This window comes from Miscanthus floridulus, chromosome 6, assembly GCF_019320115.1.
Source record: "Miscanthus floridulus cultivar M001 chromosome 6, ASM1932011v1, whole genome shotgun sequence".
NCBI classification, from domain to species: domain Eukaryota; kingdom Viridiplantae; phylum Streptophyta; class Magnoliopsida; order Poales; family Poaceae; genus Miscanthus; species Miscanthus floridulus.
The window spans coordinates 44,526,436-44,537,291 of NC_089585.1; the positions used below are offsets into that span (position 1 = coordinate 44,526,436).

The following is a 10,856-nucleotide window of genomic DNA, read 5'->3' on the forward strand; positions in this document are numbered from 1 at the left end:
AAGTGAAACCCAAACTATCCGCCAAAAATGGCTTGCTGAGAAAGAATATAATTTTACCCTTGCTGCAGCCTTGGGTGGGTATTTTCCTCCAAGCCTCGGATCCGCACGTTGTTGCACAATGTCTTCACTAAGTCCTAGCATAGGCTGCACATCAAACCATAAGTAGTTCAGCTGCTGCATCATCTTCCAGAGAGATTATGCCTCTGGTTGCACATTTACGTACCCGTATCATGAGGCTCTTCTGGGAATACCCTGATATGCGACCGGTTCAAAGCTCCAACAGCACAACCCCAAAGCTAAATACATCGCTCTCCCTGGTAAACTCTCCAGTTGCTTCGTACCTAATAGAGAGTATGAGAGTACATTAGTACGTGCCGTCTCTGAGACTCAGATCCCAAGCATAGTGGAAGAATATGAAAGCACTATAATACTAGGTTACATACTCGGGTGCGTCATAACCATTACGGGAAGGAATAACACAATCCAAATTAAGATCATCTAAGTAACCGGGGCGGTTTTTGGACACACGAAGGTCTCCAATCTTTGCAACATCATTATCAAAGAGGAGAATGTTGCTGGACTTGATGTCACCGTGAATGATGCAAGGCTCTGTCTTATGATGGAGGAACTCAATCCCCAGTGCAGCACTTAAGGCAATATTCACACGTTGGGTCCATGACAGAACTGGTCCTTGTCGGGTTCCCATGACAGCATTTGTTCCTTTGATCATGAACCACAAGAATATCAGATTCGCTGCAGAACCCATACTGCCTCTAAACACTAAATTAGAATATTAAAAGCAATGGAGAAATGTGATCAACATTGTCTATGTCTATCCCATCTATGATTGAATAGAAGTAGTTGACATGTGTTTGGCAGTTGCAAAAACTATGCCCAAAATTTGCTGTTTTCCTGAGCCTAAAAATTGGTGGTCCACAGATGATGACAGCAAAGACATTTCAATTCTAGTTGTCTGAAATTGGGTCCTAAACCACAAAAAGAACAGTAATTAATGTACAGCAAAACAACCATCCGATTGCACAGATCACCATATAACATCTCAACATATATCTGATGCCTCTCTGTTCATGAAACATACTTGAATGCATGAAGTGAAGCAGAAGGAAGAAAAAAAAAGAAAGAAAGAGGATCCATAAATAGAGTATTCATTATTATCATCGTACAAGGATCCCCTAGGCAGCACATGTCAATCTTCATGAATATGTAATATTAAAATAGCACAAGCAACTACATGGATCAAGAAATAAGTTGATATAACATATCAATGTTTTTCATGCCATTCTGCATTTCTGTTCACGAACAATGGCAGCTAGCAGCTTATCATGAAGCACACCAGAATGCACCAAGCATTTAACTTAAGAGACATAGAGATAAAGGTTCCATTGTTCATCACCGTGAAGAATATCATGCAAGGAGCCCATTGATGAATACTCATAAATAAGAGCGCAGACGTTCCCATCAACACAGTAGCCAAGAAGTTGGACAACATTACCATGGTTCAGTCTTGAAACAGTCTGAACCTGCAACAGAAGAGGAATATAGGATTTTCTCAGACACGAAGGGCTCGTTTGTATGCCCTTGTATTCACCTTAATCCATATGTGTTGGGGTGGTTTGGTGTGGAATTTGTTTAAATTCAACACCAAACCACCCCAACACACATGGATTGAGGATTTGAGGTGGATACATGGGTATCCAAACAAGGCAAAAGAGGAATATAGAAGCCCTTCTTGCGACAGAAGTGCTAGCAGAGTGTTGATTAAAAGGCAAGGTAGGCAGCCACCACCTGAAGTACGAACTCTTCATCAGGCTCAGAAAAAAAACCGTCAAGGTTCTTCACTACAGGATTCTGGCCAAGCTTCTTCACCGCAGATTTTCGGCCATCTTTCAGCTCTCCAAGGAAAACTTTAGCATGTGATCCCTCTCCTATTAGAGTATCATCACTGAAGTTCCTAGTTATTTCCCTTAGTCCAGCCAGGGTAATATTCAATACTGGAGTAGGTGGATTTTTTATACTGGGGTCAACAGGAATAGGGGGCAGTTAGCTGCGCAGGTAAGAAGTAGCCACCTGCATTAGAGAAAATTGGATTTACTATAAAAAATCTAATATACTTCAGTAGAAATGATTTTGTGTTAACACTTTGCAGCATATGCTAGGTGTACCACGGCCCAGATGACTAGCTGTACGTATTATTTTTACATTTACATTTTAGTCCTATATTAAGTAAAAACATATTATTTTTACATTTCATCACCTGGAGACCCCAGCTGTACTGAGGACCCGGTCCTTTCTCCTCTTCTCTGCGGCTGCAGATCTTTTCTACATTTCCTTAGTCTATCTGCTACTTCAACCATTTCTGGACGCAGCCTGTTCTCCAATCTAAAGCATTTAGCTGCTAGGTTTGCAATATCTTCAAGCACCTTTATGTTCTTTTTTCCATCCACAATTTCATCATCAAACATTCTTCTCACCGCTTTCCCTCTTCTGAGGGAGTTAGTGAAATTTTGAATTAAGTTAATATCCCCATGCACATGCACCACTTTCTTTCTGGTGATCATCTCCACTAAAATTACTCCAAAGCTATATACATCACTCTTAGGAGTCAGAATTCCAGTCTGATTGAACAAAGGATCCAGGTAACCTATGGAACCAATGATATTATTGGTTTGCTGGGCCTCATTAGTAGAAAGCAACCTTGCTATTCCAAAATCTGATAACTTCGGCACAAGATTTTCATCAAGCAGTATATTAGCAGGTTTGATGTCCCCATGAAGAACAGGACTATACATTGAATGCATACACGATAGTACTTCAGCTAACTCGATAGTAATGTCCAAACGCTTATCCAAAGGGATGTAGCATTGCGGCAGTGAAGCATGCTGTTAAGGTTTCCATTGCAAATAAATTCCATAGCAAATCATCAGAGCATTTTCCTCGGTACAGCAACCATAAAGCCTCACCACATTCTTGTGGTTTATTTGAGAGTGCACTATCACCTCTTTGGCAAACTCTTCTTTCCTCGTTCCATCTTTGTACTTTTTTACTGCCAATAGAAATTGATCATCTAATGCTCCTTTGTAAACCTCACCAAATGCTCCTTTTCCTAGCAAAGTGCTATATCCATTGGTAATTTGTTCTATCTCTTTTTTCGTGAAAGATCTCAAATTATAGTTGTTCACTCTCTGAAGCACCACATGGCCATTATTTTTAAGGAAGTCTCTAAGATTATTCCCTTGGTAATCCATAAACAGACCAATACAACCGATAGAATGTAGTGAATTATGCTTGCCTGCATAAAAAATGATAAATATTGCCACCATGGTCATTGCAATTTTAATTCTTTTTTTAAGAGAATTTTAATGTTGCTTTCCTGAACAGAAACATTTGACGTTCAACTAAAAACAAGCACATGGGAAAGTTGCGAAAATGTGAAATCTGAATGTAGTGGAGAATGAAAAGATATACTTTACCTGATTTCCGGATCACAAATGGATATGTTTTACAGTACACCATGATGATTATTTTGTATCACCTATTGCAGATAGTGATTTTATATCTTTGTGTTCATATGTGCATCAGATTCCAACTGGTTCTGAACATCTTCTCCTAATAAAGTTAGCATTCGTGTGTGTTTGAAAACTAAAAGTTCAACCGACCAATGAGCAGGCATGAAGGAAAAGGACCAGGAAATTAAAGTGAAAAATGTTTTCTTTCCAGAACAACATTCTAATTTCATCCAAACTCGTTATTAATGTTCTAATCACGTGCTCTCTTAGAAAATCAACGAAGAGGCATCCTTTTGGCCTTTGGATAGCGGCAGGTGCTAAACACTTGGCTAATCTAACCTTGAGGATTTTCCTATAGACTAGTACAGTACAGTGACACCCTAAAAAATTCTCCTTTTGAAATAGATGTAAATTGAGTTAATTTTGAATTTTTGTGCTCATGAAAACATAGGAAAATAAAAATTTTCATTAAATTAAAATTTATCATAAGGCTTAGCAACGTTGTAGTGCATTCATGCTGGTGCATTTGTATTTTTGTAACGAGTGGTTTTTGTCCAAATTCAAAATGTTTCAAAGTGCCTTTAAAAATGATTCAAAATGATTTTAAAATAAAAGAGAATGAGAAAGCTTTCCCTCTCTCCTGTTCTGGCCCAGAGCAGCCAGCCCGTCCTGCTCTCCCTCAAGCCCACCTCCTCCTTCCCCGTTTGGGCCAGAGCGCCGCAGGCCTAGCTTGGCCTCTCCCTCTCCCCTCCGAACCTCTCGGGCCAGTGGCAATAGCCCGGCCTGGCAGGAGGCCAAGGCCCACGCGCAGCCGCATCCCCGCACACCAGCTCTGCCGCTAGCCGCTGACAGGTGGGCCCCGCTTGTCAGCGTCCTCGCCGTCTTCTTCCTCCCGTGGCCGAGCAGGACTCTGTTCCGAGCAGGATTCCGCCGCCGCCCTGACTCCGCCCGATTCAACGTGCGCGCCACGCCTTCGCCCCCATAAATAGTAGCCCTACGACCACCGTCTCCCTACCAAGCCCTAGAGCAAGCCGCATCGCCTCCACCCGAGTCGTCACGCCGTTTGAATCTCGCCGAGAAGGAGCTCGCTGCCGTCGTGCTCGCCTAGCCGCTTCGCTTCCACCGTAAGCCGATCCCGAGATTCGCGTCGAGTTTGCGAAGCCGCCGAGCCCCTTATTTCTTCTTTTCTCGCTCTAGCTCGCTCGCGTCACGTCGCCGAACCTTCACCGGAGCTCGCCGTCCGCCCCGCCGCGCTGCCCGACGCCGTCGACCGCAAGAAGGCCCTAGATGAGTTCACCGTCTTCTCCTCTTGTTCCCTGTGCTCTTAGCTCGTCAAACCGTGGCCACTAGTGCCCAAACCGAGCGCTCCAGCAAGCTTCTTGCCGCCGGTAATGGAGCTCCGCCGCGTCGGCTTTCTTCTCCTGTCGGTGACTTTCTCTCCCTCCCCGATTCTAATCTGAGCCATCCATCTTAGATCTAACGGTCGTGATCGCACCGTACCGGTCGGTGACAGTTTTTCAAAAGAGCCCTCGCATTTTTGTAGATTAGAACCCAACATTCCTGTGCTTTTGCTAAAGAGACTCTCGGCTTTTGAATAATCTAGCCCGCAGTCCATGGCGTACTTCCATAATACGTTTTTCTATTCTGAAAGCGTAGTTTCTTTCTAGTAGATTCAAAATACGTTTTCATCTATTTATAGTTTTGCCACTATTTTCTCTAGGCCATAACTTTTCCGTTTTAACTCTGATTTGATTCGTTCAAGTTGCGTTAGATTCGTAATTGAGTAATCTACATATTTATACTACTGTTAAATATGTTTTTAACTTTTAAAATTCGAGTTTAGATTTAATCTATTATTTTATTAAAGAAAATCTTGTTTAATTCATAACTTCTTCGTTATAGCTCCGATTAGAGTGCTTCTCGCGTCTGTGTGTTCGTAATAATGTGTAGAACATCTTTAAAACCCTTTCACTCACTATTTCATATGTCTAGTGTACTATTCTAATTTAGTTCTATTATTTGCTTCATGTATGATTGCATGGATGCTTGTGTGGTGCTTTATGATCGTGTCCAGTCGGTGAGCTATACGTTGTGAATCAAGAAGTTGATCTTTGAAGCTTTGAACTAGAAGAAGAATCAAAGTTTAAGGCAAGTATAGTATGGGATCATCCTTGTTGTCCTATTCACTTTAATAATCTAATCAAATGCATGTGTTTACCTTGGCAACCATAGTAATTTTCTTAGCTATTTGATATCCTGGATTCCTTGTCACCTATGGGTTATTACATTGGGTAGTATGATACTAGTGCTCAACTAAAACCATGATCTTGTAACTTGACTAATGGAATATGCAATAAACACTAAAAGATGCTTTTTAGCAACATGGAACAAGAGGCTAGAGCATTGGGCTATTTTATGATGCTCTAGATTTCTCTCCCTAAGGACTTATCTGTAAGCGAACATCCAGGACTTACAGTACAGCTGTGAGGGCTACATGGCTCTGGCTTTAGCTCAGTATGAGGACCTTTTTTCTAGCGTGTTAGAGGTTACCTTTATGGCGTAAGAATGGCTTGTTAAATCGGGTATAGTGCGGCCTCTGTCCCATTGTGTATAGGCTGCGTGTCATTGTGCCATCGAGAAGAGGGGCTCTATATCTATTTGCCGAGTGAATCTAGCGGGCCTAACTTATTAGACGAACCTTTGAAACGCTTCATAGTGAACTCTGCCGACCTTTCTTGGTAGTGGGTCAAGATGTTAGCCGCCTCGGGCGAAAGGGTAAATCACGACTCACAGTGAAAGTGTACAACCTTCACAGAGTATAAAACTGGTATATCAGCCGTGCTCATGGTCACGAGCGGCCTTAGACCCTTACGGAAAAGATGATCATTAATGGTTAATGATGATGAACACAGATGATACTGATGACGAAGATGCTCACTAATGATTATTGTTTATGCTTTTTATTATTCATGTTTACCTGATCATGTGTTTATATGTGCTTGTGATAAACTTGTTGCTACTCATATGCTAAAATTGTGACAATTAAAAGCTAATCATAGTTAAACCAGTGTCAGCCTTTTGAGCTTCATGAACCCCATGTTATATTTGTTGAGTACGACATGTACTTACGCTTGCTTTACTTTTTAAATCTTTGAAAAAATCTCGGATAGGTACCAGATTGCTAGAGTTTGAAGGAATTAGGCTTGTGATCAACCAGTCAGTTGTCCCTATGGAATTGGAGTCTTCACCCGATGATCGGAGTTGTCTTTCCACTGTTTGCTATCTAAAGTTATATCATTTATACTAAGTACGTTATATATTGAGCATTATCTTTCGATATTACCCTTATTTGTAACTATATGTGAGATTTGACTTTCTGAGCTCGCATATGGTGCGTATCTAATTTTATTCTTAAAATCGGGTGCTAAGTACCCTCTTGGATTTTCCTACTTTTTAATACAACATCCTAACAAAATAAAATCAGTTACTATCGGAATGATCAACAGCAGAGATCACATGGTTTTTTACACAATTTGTTAAAAGAGAAAATTCATTCCTCGGGCTTAAAAAAGGTTTGCCTTTCTTCCTTGGCCCTTTTAATTTGAAGTTACTTATTTGGCATGAAATCTAACTTTCCTTACTTATATGGCCCTTCCATCAGATTTGGCCACTACCAGTGTTAAGTGGTGGATGAAATGGCGATTTCACCCCTAGGCAAAATAGGTGAGTTTAGTTTTCGTATATTTCATTTTAAGGATTATTTAGACTATTTTCGTTATGCTTCCACGCTCAAAAATAATTTGTACCTTATTTTGTTCAATTATGATGACCTTAAACCATACAAAAGTAGTCTAAATAATTCTTGAAATGAAATATACTTAAACTGAACTTACCTGTTTTGTTCAGGGTAAAATCACCATTTCATCCTCTACTTAACACCGTTAATGACCAATTCTGACAGAAGGGTTATGTAAGGAAAGAAAGTCAAATCAAATCTAAAAGGGCTAAGAAAGGAAGCCGAGCTCTTTTTAGGATCAAGAAGGAATTTTGTCTTGTTAAAATGCATGAATCCAAACTAACTGACATATCGAAGTCAGTCAATAAATATGTAGTTCAAGCAGATCCTGCAAAACCATATGTCAATTTTTAGTAGTCGTGATTACTATAAGAGCCCGTTTGGATCTTTAGAATTAAATTCATTCTAAGAATTACAATTTAAACATAGATTAATTAAGCTAATATAGTTATATATAAAATATTTTGTATATTTAATGTTGGACATATAAGGGATATATTTATATGTTGTATTTCTATTGTAGAAAAATAAGTTGGAGAGTGTGCTATAAGTTGGAGAGTAGAATTCTATAGAATCCATTTCCATCTCACACCCTATGAATTTAAGAGCCACGTTCGGCTTACCTTATAATCAACACTATTTAGCTTGTTTTTTCAGTCAAAACCGTGTTTTTCTCTCACAACAATTCAGCTAGAACAGTGTTTTCAGCCAATTCAGTAAAGTTTCGGCGAACCGAACATGGCCAAGATAGTTTATTTGTGAGCTTGATAAAGTTATTGAATATCAAATTTCAAGCCAAATAGTCTAATCCACTAAGTAGATTTTAATTCCTCCAAAATGAAATGATGCAAACGGCCCGTAACAGATTTTTTTGTTAAGCCCAAAACACGCAAGTTATGAGTGAGAAAGTGACAGTGTAGCACACGGGGCAAATACAGGAGCATTTCAGCTTACTGAAGCGGTAGGATTGGCCTCCATCGCCGCCTCGTCCAAGGTACCGATGGCTTTGTAGCCATCAGAACTTCGGGCCTTCGGCGAACCGCGAACGAGTCGACCTCGCTGGCTCGCTCTTGTGGAAAATTTTTCTAGGTCCGCCCCTGTGCCTGTGGATTGGTGAAGGGTGCCGTCGATTCGAAGCGTCATCGCCGCCAAGCCACCACATGATTCAGGGCCGCAGCATCTGAAGCTCCCTGATTTCCGCAGTGTATCGCAGGGAAACGTGACGAGACTTGCGGAATCCTAACCAAGAAGTGAGAAGAGGAGTCCAGAACCCAGATGGCAGCGGGCAACGATCCTGTGGCGGGGCCGCGCCTCAACGTGCTGAGGTGGAGGGTGGCGGCAGCCGGAGCCGGACAGGGCCGTCCGGCCATGCCTCAGCGCGTGGGCAACGAAACTAATATAAGACAAAATCTTCATCAAAAAGGAAAAAGCAGACATTTCGTACGCGGTCCCATTGATTTAATGTGCTTCCAATCCAAATGCTGCTCACCCAAACGATGAGAGCAGGGGCATCCACGGGGTTGTCTTTGAACCAAATTTCACGACAATTCGGCAGAAAAGGAAACAACTTGATCGAAAAGGATGCTCAGTTGCCAGAAGAAACCAGTGACAACGATGAGTTCATGTGAACCCCAAGTCCCCGATTCCGGAGCAAAGACGACATACCGAGTTCAGGCAGCCAGTGGTTTACCTGCCTGTTGTCCTGTAGGCTGCGTGCTCTTCGGCAACTGCGCCCGCTGCCTCGCTTGACGCTTGCAAACAAGAAAATCCCAGCCTACGCGCACAATGCCGTCCGTCAATGTTGTTCATCCATTGGCGTGACGACTCAACTCGTTAGTCTCCGGTCCTCTTTCAAAGAAAGTAGGCTAAGCACCAATTGGACATGCATATTCGTATGCAATGTACGGTCGCCGTGGTGAGAAGAGTTAGGCGCTCTGGAACTAGTAAGGTTCTGGGTGTGGAGACGTTGAAACTGGTTGCCCAAAAAACCTAAGATAAAGCACATTTTTCAACCTCTAACTTACATCGTGCTTCGATTTTCAACCTTGAACTATGAGACCGAGTAGCACGTACCCTCCAACTATCAAAACCGAACAAATTTACTACTCTGACAGGTCTCATAAGTGATTTTTCTATTTTCTAATAATAAAAAATCTGATTTAATCTCAAGAAATTCATAATTAATTTATTTTAAATCATAAAAAATATGAAACTGCTTCCATTTTTCCTCTAAAATATCATCTATCTGATTTTTCTATATTTAGAGCTATTCGAATCCTACTTGTTTTGAATAAATAATGAGTGCAACTACGAGCAATAAAGTAATAGGAATATAAATAAATTAATTCTAAATACCTATATAGAGCATAAACAAGTAGAGAACATTTTTACAAATAAATAGTACTAATTTCATATTTTTCTGATTTAAAATAAATTATGTATGAATTTTTAGATAGTAAATCAGATTTTTACTATTTTGATAAAAGTAGAAAACCACCTTTAAAACCGGCATGAGGACCAAATTTGTTTGATTTTGATAATTTGAGGGTGTCTGTTACATGCTTTTGTAGTTTCAGATTGAAAATCAGCCGTGCGATGGTGAAAAATGTGTTTTACCAAAAAAAAACTACAATACCTTTATATTTCTCGCGCTGCGTGCACAATGTCAAGGGGGTTTTGCTTTTTTGCCTTATACTCCATCAATTCCAAATTATAAGTCATTCTAACTTTTTTGGAGAGCCAAAGCATCCCAAGTTTAACCAAAATTATAAAGATTTATGTCATCAAATAGATATACTATAAAAGTATAATTAATGAAGAATCTAATGATATTTATTTGATATTATAAATGTTATTATTTTATATAAATGTTATTATTTGATATTATAAAAGTTAATATTTTATTATTTTATATTATACATGTTATATAATTAAGTGTTGTTTTCAAGCTAACACTTGGGTTTGGTTAGGTTAAGCACTAAGACTTGTCAAACCACTCAACATCGCATCACTCTTGATGATACGACATACGATATTCAAGACATGAAATAAAATCAAATAAAAACGTCTTAGTTTGCACAACTCTTCATATGTCGTTTCTCCACAATATATATTCACAAGGGTTGCAACCAGTTTTGTTTCAATATTTGACCAAGTCCTTCTTGAGCATACGACTTAGAACCATTTTAACACATATAGGTCCAATTCAAGGCTTCAACTCATCTCAATTCTTAAATCAACAAGGATTTGTCACATTGCATGACTCCTCATGATTTGATTAGTGCTCAGATCAACACAAGTACTTGCTTCTTCACGTTGGCCATGGTCCCTCCGCAGCCAAGCCATCGCTTGTCTTTCACCTTTGCTTTGTCCCTCGAAGCCATTTTCTTGAGCATTCCGTTAATTTCATTTCTTCAATAACATGACTCTTCTTGAATATTTTCTTTTATTTCAACCTTGAGATCAATCAAGATTCTATATTGTCTTTGCTTGAAATACTATGACCTTGATCAACTTCCTCTTATGAATACCAT

The 10,856-nt window shown here is 40.0% G+C and overlaps 1 pseudogene; it reads right to left on the bottom strand.

The window, feature by feature from the left end:
• Positions 1 to 268: 268 nt before the first annotated feature.
• On the bottom strand, positions 269 to 8,408 carry LOC136460542 (putative wall-associated receptor kinase-like 16; annotated as a pseudogene).
• Between the last annotated feature and the right edge of the window lie 2,448 nt (positions 8,409 to 10,856).